Source organism: Aquarana catesbeiana, linkage group LG02, assembly GCF_042186555.1.
Source record: "Aquarana catesbeiana isolate 2022-GZ linkage group LG02, ASM4218655v1, whole genome shotgun sequence".
In the NCBI taxonomy this organism is placed as follows: Eukaryota; Metazoa; Chordata; class Amphibia; order Anura; family Ranidae; genus Aquarana; species Aquarana catesbeiana.
The window spans coordinates 535745184-535758338 of record NC_133325.1 but is presented as its reverse complement, the minus strand read 5'-3'; the positions used below and the strand labels follow the sequence as shown (position 1 = coordinate 535758338).

Sequence of the window (13155 nt, the reverse complement as noted above, 5' to 3'; positions counted from 1 at the left end):
TTCCGGTACAACCAGTGTTGCAGGCTGCCCCTGCTGCTGATCCAGTCTCTGCGTAGGTACCGGCCTTGAATATTACTTCCGCTCTGCTTCCCCAGCGATTTTGAGGCAATCCAGTTTCATACAGAGGGTTTCTCAACCAGGTTGGGATATACTTTGAGATGATGCCCCAGGCGTTCCCCACAGACAGAAGCAAAGTAGGCTTCATTCTTTGCTTTCTTTGCTTTCGAGTGGGAATGTCAAATACCCTTTTAAAGGAAGCCACACACTCAGGACAATAGGTTTTTGCATCTCCCATAGAGGGTTTGCCCAGGCCAAGGCTACGCTGGCACGACAGATCTTGGATCAAACCACCGACTTGGCACAGACGTTTACAGACATCAGATTGGAGATAGTATACCAATAGAACAAAGGCTAGGTGTTCAAAAACCATGCAAAGATAAATAAAAAATTACCATAGCGTGATACCGTTTGAATAGGGTTCACTAAAGGAAAGAAGTTGTAAACTCACATGTTAGAGGATCATCAAATAGGCTTAGTAAATACAGGAACAAGAGCGGTATATGTGTGTGGGTCCACTATCTCCAATCTGATGTCTGTAAACATCTGTGCCAAGTCAGTGGTTTGATCCACGATCGGTCATGCCAGCTTAGCCCGGTGTATCCATCAAGTCAGTTGACTCACAAGCCTGTATGACTTGGGGGGCGTAAGCCTCTCCAGGTCATCAACATCTGGTAAGCCTCCTTTTGTTCACTGGTGGTGGCCCATTTGTTATCACAGTTCTTTGGAGTATCAACGTTGTGCGATTACCTAATGCCGCGTACACACGGTCGGACTTTCCGGCATACTTGGTCCGGCGGACCAAAGTGTGCGAGACAATCCGCCCGTGTGTAGGCGCCGGCGGACTTTTCCGGCGGACTTTTTCTCAAAAGCCCGCCGGACCTAGATTTGAAACATGTTTTAAATCTTTCCGTCGGACTCAGTTTCGGGCAGAAAGTCCGCTCGTCTGTGTGCTAGTCCGACGGAAAGTCCGCTCGTGTGTATGCTGGTCCAACGGACCAGATGCGACGCGAGGGCAGGGTATTGCATTTCGCGCTCGCTGCAATAGGAAAAACAAATTTTCCTATTGCGGCGAGCGCGGGGCATACCAGGCACTTAGGTCTGATATGGATTATAAAGGGGAACCCCCCCTACGCCGAAAAAACGGCGTGGGGTCCCCCCTAAAATCCATACCAGACCCCGATCCGAGCACGCAGCCTGGCCGGTCAGGAAAGGGGGTGGGGACGAGCGAGCGCCCCCCCTCCTGAACCGTACCAGGCCGCATGCCCTCAACATGGGGGTGGGTGCTTTGGGGGAGGGGGGCACCCTGCGGGGCCCCCCCCACCCCAAAGCACCTTGTCCCCATGTTGATGAGGACAAGGGCCTCTTCCCGACAACCCTGGCTGTTGGTTGTCGGGGTCTGCGGGCGGGGGGCTTATCGGAATCCGGGAGCCCCCTATAATAAGAGGGCCCCCAGATCCCGGCCCCCCACCCTATGTGAATGAGTATGGGGTACATGGTACCCCTACCCATTCACCTAGGGAAAAAGTGTAAATAATAAAACACTACACAGGTTTTTTAAATATTTTATTAAACAGCTCCGGGGGGGGATCTTCCTCCGGCTTCGGGGGTCCCTCCGGTTCATCTTCTCCCGGCGTCCGGTTGGTTCTTCTCCGCTCTCTTCTCCCGGTGTTCCAGTTCTTCGGCCGGTTCCTCCGCTGTCTTCAGATAGCTCTCTTGCCAGCAGAGGTCCGGACTTCTGGGCTTCTTGTCTTCTCTTCTCTTCTCCAGATGTTGACACGACGCAAAGCACCCACCCCCCATGTTGAGGGCATGCGGCCTGGTACGGTTCAGGATGGGGGGGCGCTCGCTCGTCCCCACCCCCCTTCCTGACCGGCCAGGCTGCGTGCTCGGATCGGGGTCTGGTATGGATTTTAGGGGGGACCAAAGACGTCTTTTCGGCGTAGGGGGGTTCCCCTTTATAATCCATACCAGACCTAAGGGCCTGGTATGACCCGCCGATAAAAGCGGCAAGATTGACATCCTTTTCTAGTCCCGTCGCACCTGAGTCACGTTCAAAATGAACAGACTTGTCCGTGTGTGGGCAAGTACGTTCATTCTGAAAGTCCGTCGGAAAAACGGGCGGACTTAGCCCGCCGCAAAGTCCGGTCGTGTGTGGGCAAGTCCGTCCGTTTTAAAGTCCGGCGCACCTGGCGGACAAAGTCCGTCAGAAAGTGTGCCGGACCAAGTAGGACAGAAAGTCCGACCGTGTGTACGCGGCATAAGTGTGTTTTGGATTATCCTTGGACTTGTCAAAATTATATGTACTTGCTAAATCTAAAAATATACTTGCTAGCTTTGGTCTTCATGTTCACATATTACATGTATTATGGCACGATTGTTTTTATTCATGTATTCAGTCACTTTTCATTGATTCTATTCACGTTTATAGTAGATCATTTACTAATTGATTTTTCACATATCATGTTGTTTATTTAGCATGAGTTATTTATCCAAAACATAAGTCACTTTTTCAGTAAGGTAGACCCTTTATGCACCTTTATGTGTACCCTTTTACATAGTAGGGTACTCTTTTAGTAGTCTTTTTACCTTTCATGGTCAAATTTAAAATATTTGGTATAATAGCGCTACAAATTTTTAAACATTGCCTATGAAGATTTTTAAGGGTAAAAGTTTGTCGCCATCCCACAAGCAGGTGCAATTTTGAAGTGTGACATGTTGGGTATCAATTTACTCGGCGTAACATTATCTTTCACAATATAAAAAAAAATTGGGCTAACTTTACTGGTGTCTTATTTTTTCAATAAAGTGTTTTTTTTTCCAAAAAAGTAAACTTGTAAGACTGCTGCGCAAATACGGTGTGACAAAGTATTGCAACGACCGCCATTTTTTTCTCTAGGGTGTTAGAAAAAATATATGTTTGGGGGTTCTAAGTAATTTTCTAGCAAAAAAAAAGATTTTAACTTGTAAACAGGTGACAAAAAGAGGCTCGGGGGTGAAGTGGGTTTAGGAGTGCTTGCGGAAGCCTCCCGTATGTTTGGCTCTGAGCTTTGCATTCCCACTCTCACCTCCTTCACCTCCCCATGCCTTCTGGTACCGAGTTGTCCAGTGAAGTAGAACCCATGCAGTTGGGCTTCACACGTCTCTGCGGAGGAGATGGCCATTAGGAGAGATTGTGCCTTTATTGTGGCCAGGCAGGTCACTTTTTGAAGTCTTGTCCTACCCCTCCGGGAAATACCCGCACCTGAGGTCCTGTAGGGGACAGACCTAGGTGGCGCTGTTGCATCCACAGTTATCTTGAAAGATAAGCCTCCAATTACGGTTACCCTATCTTGGTCTGAGTCGTCCATGGATACTCAGGCTCCAATCGACTGTGGGGCTGCAGAGGCCTGTTCAAAGATAAGCCTTTGTGTCTAAGCACTCGATTCCACTGTAGCTTTGTGCCACTCCACTTGCCAGTGAGGCTATTGATGGGAGACCTTTACAGCCTGCCCATGTGACTCATGAGACTGCTCCATTGACCATGGCCGTAGTGGCTCTTCACCATGAGATAATCCAATTCCAAGTAATTCCCTCACCTCATGACCCAGTGGTCATTGGTTATCCTTGGTTACAGAGGCACAGCCTTTCTTTTGATTGGCATTGTGCTGAGGTTCTTTTCTGGTCGCAAACAATGCAGTAAAACTTGTTTTCAGAAAGTGGCTAAGGTCTTGTGCACCTCTTCACTCTCCTCCTTGCCAGAGGAGTAACGTGAATTTAGCGATGTCTTTGACAAAGCTCAAGCCGGTAGTTTGCCTCCACACCGGTCGTATGATTGCGCAAATGACCTTCAACCTTGCGCCTTACCCCCTCATGGCCGGGTCTACCCTTTGTCTGTCTCAGAGGATAAACCCATGGAGGACTATGTTACCGATTCACTTTCTTGAGGGTTCATCCGCAGATCCTTGTCTCCTGCCAGTGCTGGCTTCTGCTTTGTGAAAAAGAAGAGTGGTGAACTGAGACCTTGTATCGATTTTATAGGGGTCTCAATCGCATTACAATTAAGAACGCTTATCGGATTCCATTGACTACGAAATTATTTGACCACCTCAAGGGAGTAACGGTTTTCAGGAAGCTCGCTTTTGAGAGGGGCATACAATCTCGTGAGGATCGATGAGGGTGACAAATGGAAAACTGCATTTAATACCAGGACCAGATATTACAAATACCTTGTAATGACGTTTGGTCTCTGCAACGCTCCTGCAGTTTTTCAGGAATTCATCAACAATGTCCTCTGAGATATGTTGCAGCAATGTGTGATGGTTTATCTCAACGATATTCCCATACATTCAAAATCCCTAGAAAGGCACCACACAGATGTCTCCCGTATGCTACAGAGGTTGAGAGATAATAACCTGTATTGTAAGTTAGAAAAGTGTGAGTTCCTTCGTGAACAGGTTAAATTTCTGGGTTATATCATTTCTGCTGCCGGTTTTTCGATTGATGCAGAGAAACTATCCGCAGTTCTACATTGGCCTCGATTTGTGGGTCTACATCCACTACAATTTTTTTTTGGCTTTGCCAGTTATTATCGGAAATGTGTTTGTAACTTCTCTTCTCTGGTCAAACCCCTGACTGATATGACCAGGAAGGACAGCAACCCACAGAATTGGTCTCCGGATTTCATTAAAGCCTTTAAGTTTCTCAAGGCTACCTGTGCTGGCACATCCCGATCCTATGAGACCCTTCATTCTTGAGGTTGATGCATCCTGAGACTGGAGTAGGCACCCTTCTGCCTCAACATCCTACCTCTGAGAGCGCTATGCATCCTTGCAGCTACTTTTCTAAGAAATTGTCTCCTGCAGAATGCAATTACGAGATTGGGGACAGAGAATTGCTAGCTATCATTTTAGCTCTTAAAGGGGCTGTAAACCCTCGTTTTTAAAAAACAAAAAAAGACAAACATGTCATACTTGCCTCCACTGTGCAGTTCATTTTGCACAGAGTGGCCCCGGTCCTCCTTTTCTGGGGTCCCTCAGCAGCGCTGGTGGTTTCTCTCTGCATCGCGTGTCTACGTTGGAGAAGCGCTCTCCTTGGTGGACACCCGTGTTGGCGTGTTCCTGAGTCCCACATCTGTGTCCATTCACACAGAATACAGGACTCGGCCCCCCCCACGGCACCGCATCATTGGATTTGATTGACAGCAGCAGGAGCCAATGGCTGCGCTGCTATCAATCTATCCAATCAGGACACGAGACACCAGGTAGAGCTGGTCTCACATTCTTGTCTGAGGATAAATGCTTCTCTCCCAGAAGGGCACAATGGGCTCTTTTTCGGTCAAGCTTTAATTGCATAGTCTTATTCGAGGTACTAAAAATGTAAGGGCTGATGCATTGTCACAACAGTTTTCCTCCTCCAAGATGGAGTCGGTTCCTACTCTTGTGATACCTCCAGATCGCATTCTAGCCTCTATTTGCACTAGTCTCACTTCACCTTTAAGTGACAGAATTCTTGCTGCTCAGATCCATTCTCCTCCTGAAAAGCCTTGTGACCACTGCTTTGTCCCAGAGAATCTCCACACTGCTTTGGTTCAGATATACCATTCTCCCAGGGAAAAATCTGGTCTATTTCCATAGGTGTGTGCGGGGTGTGCCTGAGCACACCCTAATCACGCTGTGCTGCTTGGCTGCAGAGAAAGGGACTGGGGTCTGTTTAGACCCCTGATATTTCACCAAACCCCTCCAATGAGCCTCCTAAACAAAAATAGTAAAAAAAAAATGATGATAAATTATTGTAAAAAATAATAAAATTGTAAAAAAGTTATAATAAAAAAATTAAATAAAAATAAACTACTGACACCGTCCAATGCTCTACTGAGACATAGCCCATTACTCTACTGCCCTGTGTATGTATGTATGTATGTATGTGTGTGTGTATGTGTATATATGTGTATATATATATATATATGTATGTGTATATATATATATATATATATATATATATATATATATATATATATATATATATATAATTACAGCCCTCGAATTTTCCACTCGCATTTTGTGAGTGTAAAATGAGGGCTGGCGAGGAGCTGGGTTGCCTTGGAGTGGGGGTGAGCACCGCTCATGGGCGGGGTTGATCAGGAGCCATTCTCCCAGCAATTGCCCTGGGGGAAGAGAGCATGGAGGAAGAGGAGAGCCATGGGATCACAGAGCGTGATAGCCCACTGTTACAGCTTACTTTACAATTGCCACCGCTCTGCACGCCCTCATACACAGCCCCGCCTCCTCCTTACCCTGCCCCTGTGATAGACAGAACGCATCCCAGCATTGGACCGGCGGTCTGTCTATCACAGGCTCTGGGTCAGGAGGAGGAGGGGCTGTATATGATGGCGAGTGGAGCTGTTCCGGTGTGCTATCCCGCTCTGTGATCCCGCGGCTCTCCTCTTCCTCCACTCATGATCCGGCCACCCTCTCTCTTCCTCTGCCCAGGTGAGGCTGCAATGATGGGTACAGTGAGGCTGCAATGGTGAGCACAGTGAAGCTTCAGTGGTGGGCACAGTGTGGCTGCAATGGTGGGCACAGTGTGGCTGCAATGGTGGGCACAGTGAGGCTGCAATGGTGGGCACAGGTGAAGCTGCAATGATGGGCACAGGGCACGCTGAATTGATGGGCACTGACGAGGCTGCATTGATGGGCACTGACTAGGCTGTACTGAGGGGCACTGATAAAGTTGTTTAACATTTATTTCTGTAACTTAATTCTGCATAAAACATTAAGGTGTCACTTTATAAGATCATTTATGAGATTCTGGTGGCCCAGTCTCACCAAATTGGATGCTATTTGGTGATTGTTCAGGAACTACATGGTTAGAATGCATTTTACTCTTGAAGCATTTGTGATCATTATTATTTGTGATCACTGTCAACTGTACATATTTGCAATTTATCTATATACTATGCATTCTGACTGTTTATGGCTGTGTTTTTTTTTTTGTTTAAAACTTTTAGATAACAATATACTCTACCACTAGCCCCTGAAGAAGAGGTTTCATCATTTTCAACCTTGAAACGCGTCAGCATTTTCTTGTCCTAGACTAATTGTCAGGACAGAGTCCAGTGGTGTTATTGTATCATTGCATTTCCTGTTATTATCACCTACTTTTTGTACACATGCATCCGATTTTTTTTTTTTTTTTTTATCAATTCATTATGTTCTAATAAACCTATAATTTTGATATAACCTTACTGCTTTTAAGACTCTCTGCCTTTCAAAGTCCCACGGAGGAAAAAAATTCTCCATTTTGTACAAAATTAGGGATGTGGGCAGAGTGTCTTTTTCCATAAAGTTCTTGGCACTACCACAATATATGATTGGCACAGTGAGGCTGCAATGGGGGGCACAGTGAAGCTTCAGTGGTGGCCACAGTGAGGCTGCAATGGTGGGCACAGTGAGGCTGCAATGGTGGGCACAGTGAGGCTGCATTGATGGGCACTGACGAGGCTGTACTGAGGGGTACTGATAAAGTTGTTAACATTTTTTTTGTAACTTAATTCTGCATAAAATATTTAAGTGTCACTTTATACGATAATTGATGAGGGTGTGTCATGTGACTTAGTTCAACATGGCACCTTGTGGCAAAGAACTCTCTGAGGATCTGAAAAAAAGAATTGTTGCTCTACATAAAAATGGCCTAGGTTATAAGAAGATTGCCAAGACCCTGAAACTGAGCTGCAGCACGGTGGCCAAGACCATACAGCGGTTTAACAGGAGAGGTTCCACTCAGAACAGGCCTCGCCATGGCCGACCAAAGAAGTTGTGTGCACGTGCTCAGCGCATATATCTAGAGGTTTTATTTGGGAAATAGACATATGAGTGCTGCCAGCATTGTTGCAGAAGTTGAAGGGGTGGGGGGTCAGTCTTTCAGTGCTCAGACCATATGTCGCACACTGCATCAAATTGGTCTGCATGGCTGTCGTCCCAGAAGGAAGCCTCTTCTAAAGATGATGCACAAGTAAGCCCGAAAACAGCTTCCTGAAGACAAGCAGACTAAGGACATGGATTGCTGGAACCATATACTGTGGTCTGATGAGACCAAGATAAACATATTTGGTTCAGATGGTGTCAAGTGTGTGTGGCGGCAACCAGGTGAGGAGTACAAAAACAAGTGCATCTTGCCTACAATCAAGCATGGTGGTGGGAGTGTCATGGGGCTGCATGAGTGCTGCCGACATTGGGGAGCTACAGTTTATTGAGGGAACCATGAATGCCAACATGTACAGTGACATCCTGAAGCAGAGCATGATCCCCTCCCTTCGGAGACTGGGCCGCAGGGCAGTATTCCAACATAACAACCCCAAACACACCTCCAAGATGACCACTGCCTTGCTAAAGAAGCTGAGGGAAAAAGGTGATGGACTGGCCAAGCATGTTTCCAGACCTAAACCCTATTGAGTATCTGTGGGGCATCCTCAAACTGAAGGTGGAGGAGCGCGAGGTCTCTAACATCCACCAGCTCCATGATATCGTCATGGAGGAGTGGAAGAGGACTCCAGTGACAACCTGTGAAGCTCTGGTGAACTCCATGCCCATGAGGGTTAAGGCAGTGCTGGAAAATAATTGTGGCCACTAAGGATGAGTCGAACACCCCCCAGTTCGGTTCGTGGCAGAACATGCGAACAGACCAAAAATTTGTGCGAACACCATTAAAGTCTATGGGACTCGAACGTGAAAAATCAAAAGTGCGAATTTTAAAGGCTAATATGCAAGTTATTGTCATAAAAAGTGTTTGGGGACCCGGGTCCTGCCCCAGGGGACATGTATCAATGCAAAAAAACTTTTAAAAAATTTAAAAACTACCGTTTTTTCGGGAGCAGTGATTTTAATAATGCTTAAAGTGAAAAAAATAAAAGTGAAATATTCCTTTAAATATCGTACCTGGGGTGTGTCTATAGTATGCCTGTAAAGTGGCACGTTTCCCATGTTTAGAAGAGTCTGCACAAAATGACATTTCTAAAGGAAAAAAAGTCATTTAAGACTGCTTGCGGCTGTAATGTAATGTTGCCAGCCCCCCTTTGACTCTGGTATGGATATTAAGGTGAATCCCGCACCCAAATTAAAAAAAAAAGGTGTGGGGCCCCCAGGCCCTATATACTCTGAACAGCAGCAGTATACAGGAGGTCCCCGGGTTACAAACAAGATAGGGACTGTAGGTTTGTTCTTAAGTTGAAGTTTGTAATTTGGTACATTTTCTAAGTGTAGCTCCAGCCAAAAAATCTATTTAAAAGCTTTTTGGATAACATAGGGAATGGTTATCATTACCCCTGTAACATTTGTTTTGCTGTCTGTGCCCCTGTTCAGAAGATTTTACCTCACTTACTGTCCCAGTGAGAATTGGATTTTGAACATGTTGGGTTGTTGTAGAAACAAGGATTGGTGATAAAGCATCAGTATTAACTCTTACAGGAGAGAATTTCCCTTTCTAAGGGTAGATTTCCTCTCACTTCCTGTTGTCTCCCTCCATTTGTAAGTAGGAGTCGTTTGTAATTTCGATCTTTGAAAATAGAGGACCGCCTGTATATACTATACAGCCTGCCCTATACACTCTGCGGAAAATTGGGCCTTAGGTGTTGGTGGTACCAGACCACTGTAAGTCCTCACAGTAATTCTTGGTGGGCGCTGTAATGGGCCCTGCTGCAAAATATTATATCAAGAATTGTAATTACATGCCGCTGTTAAAAAGGGGCAGAAATATTGGGCCTTAGGCAGTGGTGGTGGTGGTGGCACAACACTGTAAAGCCTCACAGCTACTCTTGAGCGCAGGAACGGGCCCTGCTGTGAAATATTAGATCAAAAATTGCAATGACATGCCCCTGTTATACAGGGGCAGAAAAATTGTGCCTTCGGCACTGGTGGTGGTGCCACAACACTGCTCCCCCTCACAGATACTCTAGTTGATCGCAAGAACGCGCCCTGCAGCGAAATATTACAGCAAAAATTATATTTATACATCCCTGTTAAACAGGGGCAGAAAAATTGGGCCTTAGGCACTGGTGGTGGTGCCCTGAAACAAAAATGTTCTTAGAAGCTATCAACATGAACATTGAGGAGGAATAGGATAGTCACTCAGCATAACAGGATAGTCACTCAGCATAGGCAGTCTTCAAGGGATCTCACATTCATAGAATTAATTGGTTACATCAGCATCAGGTGCTTGGTAGCTGGTGATCCAAGACTGATTCATTTTTATGAAGGTGGGCCAATCAACTTAGTCTGTGGACAGGCGCATTCTGTGATCTGTTACAAAGCCTCCAGCAGCACTGAATGTGCATTCAGAAAGAACGCTGGATGCAGGACAGGCCAGTAGCTCAATTTTATATTGTGCAAGCTCTGGCCAGTGATCCATCCTCAAGACCCAGTAACCCAGTGGATTTTCGGTTGGAAAGGTCTCCAAGTCTGTTCTTGCCCCTAGGTATTCCTGCAGCATGTAAATCAGACGCTGGCGATGGTTGCTAGAACTGATCAGATCTTGGGGCTGCGGACTAAAGAATTGTCTGAATGCATCGGTCAGATGGCCACCTTCTCCACCGCTCCTTCTGTGACTGACCGAAGCCTCAGCAACACGTTGTCCAGGAGGACCAGGAAATTGTAACCTCCCAGTTTCTGGAAACGCATTGCACAAACTTTTCTGCAAGGCCTCCCGAAGATGTTTCATCCTCTGCTCCCTCTGCGAAGCCTGGATAAGTTCCGCAACCTTACCCTTGTAACGTGGATCAAAAAGGGTTGCCAGCCAGTAATGATCCCTCTCCTTGATACCACGAATCCGAGGGTCCTTTCGCAGGCTTTGCAGGATCAAGGAGGCCATGCAGCGAAGGTTTGCCGAGGCATTCGATCCAGAGTCCTCTGGGTCACTAAGGACGACATGATCCACAGCCACCTCCTCCCAGCCACGTACAAGTCCATGGGTTTGTGGGGACTGAAAACGATCCCTTGAAGACTGATGCTGAGTGCTAGGCTCCACCTCAATGCTGACACAATCCTCATCATCCTCCTCCTCCTCTTCCTGTGTGATTGGCGGGCCCGCAGGAATACTGTCAGGATAAAGGGGGCCTTGAGAGGTAAGGAAGTCCTCCTCTTCCTCCCTCTGTTCTGCCTCAAGTGCCCTGTCCATTATTCCACAAAGCGTGTGCTCCAACAGGAAGACAAGAGGGACAGTATCACTGATGCATGCACTGTCACTGCTCACCATCCTAGTGGCCTCCTCAAATGGTGACAGGAAAGTGCATGCATCCTTGATCAGTAGCCACTGGCGTGGCGAAAAAAATCCAAGCTCCCCTGACCCTGTCCTGGTGCCATACTCACACAGCTACTCACTGATGGCCCTCTGCTGCGTGTGCAGCCACTGCAGTATTGCCAACGTTGAGTTCCACCTGGTGGGCATGTCACAAATGAGGCGGTTCTTGGGCAGGTTGCATTCCTTTTGAAGGTCAGCCAGCCAAGCACTGGCATTATATGACTGGTAGAAATGCCCACAGACTTTCCTGGCCTGCCTCAGGAGATCCTGTAAGCCCAGGTACTGCACAAGAACCACCGCACCACCAAATTAAGGACGTGAGCCAAACAGGGAACATGGGTCAAGTGTCCCTGTCGTAGGGCGGAGAGGAGGTTGGTGCCATTGTCGCAAACCACCATTCCTGAAGCTGGCGTGGCATCAACCACCTCTGAGTCTGCCCCTGCAGAGCTGACAGAATCTCTGCCCCAGTGTGGCTCCGGTCCCCTAAGCAGACCAACTCAAGCACCGCATGGCATTTTTTTGCCTGAGTGCTTGCGTAGCCCCTTGAAAGCCTATGGAGCACTGCTGGTTCTGAGGACAAATCTGCAGAGGAAGAGGCCATAGAGGAAGAAGAAGAGGAGGGGGTGGAGGAGAGAGGTGTGGCACAATCACCACTACTAGCATTTTGGAGGCATAGTGGTGAACAAACTCCAACAACACTGTACCCTGTCCTGCATCCTTCCCAGCTGCCAGCAGACTTACCCAGTGCACCGTGAAAGAAAGGTAACGTCCCTGTCCATGCCTGCTGGACCATTAGTCAGCGGTAATATGCACCTTACCGCTGGCCGCCCTGTCCAACGAGGCCAAGACACAATCCAGTATAGAGCCGGAATGGCCTTCCATGAAAAGAAATGGCGTTTGGGAACCTGCCACTGAGGTACTGCACATTCCACAAATTCACGAAAGGGGGCAGAGTCTACAGAGTCTAAAAGGCAGCAGTTGGAGTGCTAGCAATTTAGTCAAGCTAGGAACCTCGCTAGAAGATGACGTCTAACTCCGGGGCTCCCGCCTCCACAGCTCTTTACTGACAAGTATCGGAGGTACAATCGAGCCTCACTTACCCCACACTGACCGCACAGCATGGGGACAGCCTCCCACACCTCGTCAGCATCGCGGTCCTGCTCCCCCCACGAACAGAGCAGAGGAAACAGCTAGAACATCCTGGAGATGTTCAGATCACAGAGGGGGAACATGGCATCTTCCCGCCCAGCACACAGGCAGACCACAACCTCTCAAGAGACGGGATCCCTGCTCGCATCCTCCACCCAAGGTACAGTGGGACCAGGAGATTTAGGGACCCCTGCCCCACCACATCAACAGCTTAGTATCCAGGACCTTAGGACCATAGCTGCAAACATTAAGGACACCCTGTCAGCCGCCATCTTAGAGCTCCGGTTGGACATACACACGCTGGCTGACAGGGTTCAGGTAGTGGAGACTGTCACACAGCAGCATGATACAGTCCTCCGTAGAGCCACTCTGAGGGTGGACACTCACACCCTCCAACTCAGCTGCAGAGACATATGGAGGACTTAGATAATAGGGGGAGACGCCACAACCTTAGAATCCGTGGCATGCCTGAATCCATCAAATCAGACCAGCTCTCCCCCACTGTTGTGAGCCTGTTCAATGACCTCCTCAACAGACCACCACAGATGCAGATTGCTATGGAATGGATCCACAGAGCTCTTAGACCTAAAGGCAGAGATACTGATCCCCCTAGAGACATCATCTGTTGCATAGTTGACTATAAAATTAAAGAAGACATACTGAAACGGGCCAGAAACA

At 47.5% G+C, this 13155-nt stretch overlaps 1 protein-coding gene across 4 annotated transcripts in view; it reads right to left on the bottom strand.

Annotated features, from left to right (window-relative positions):
• Positions 1-13155, bottom strand: part of SLC6A17 (solute carrier family 6 member 17) — a 1431819-nt gene that overhangs the window by 702907 nt on the left and 715757 nt on the right. The gene's annotated exons all lie outside the window — the stretch shown is intronic.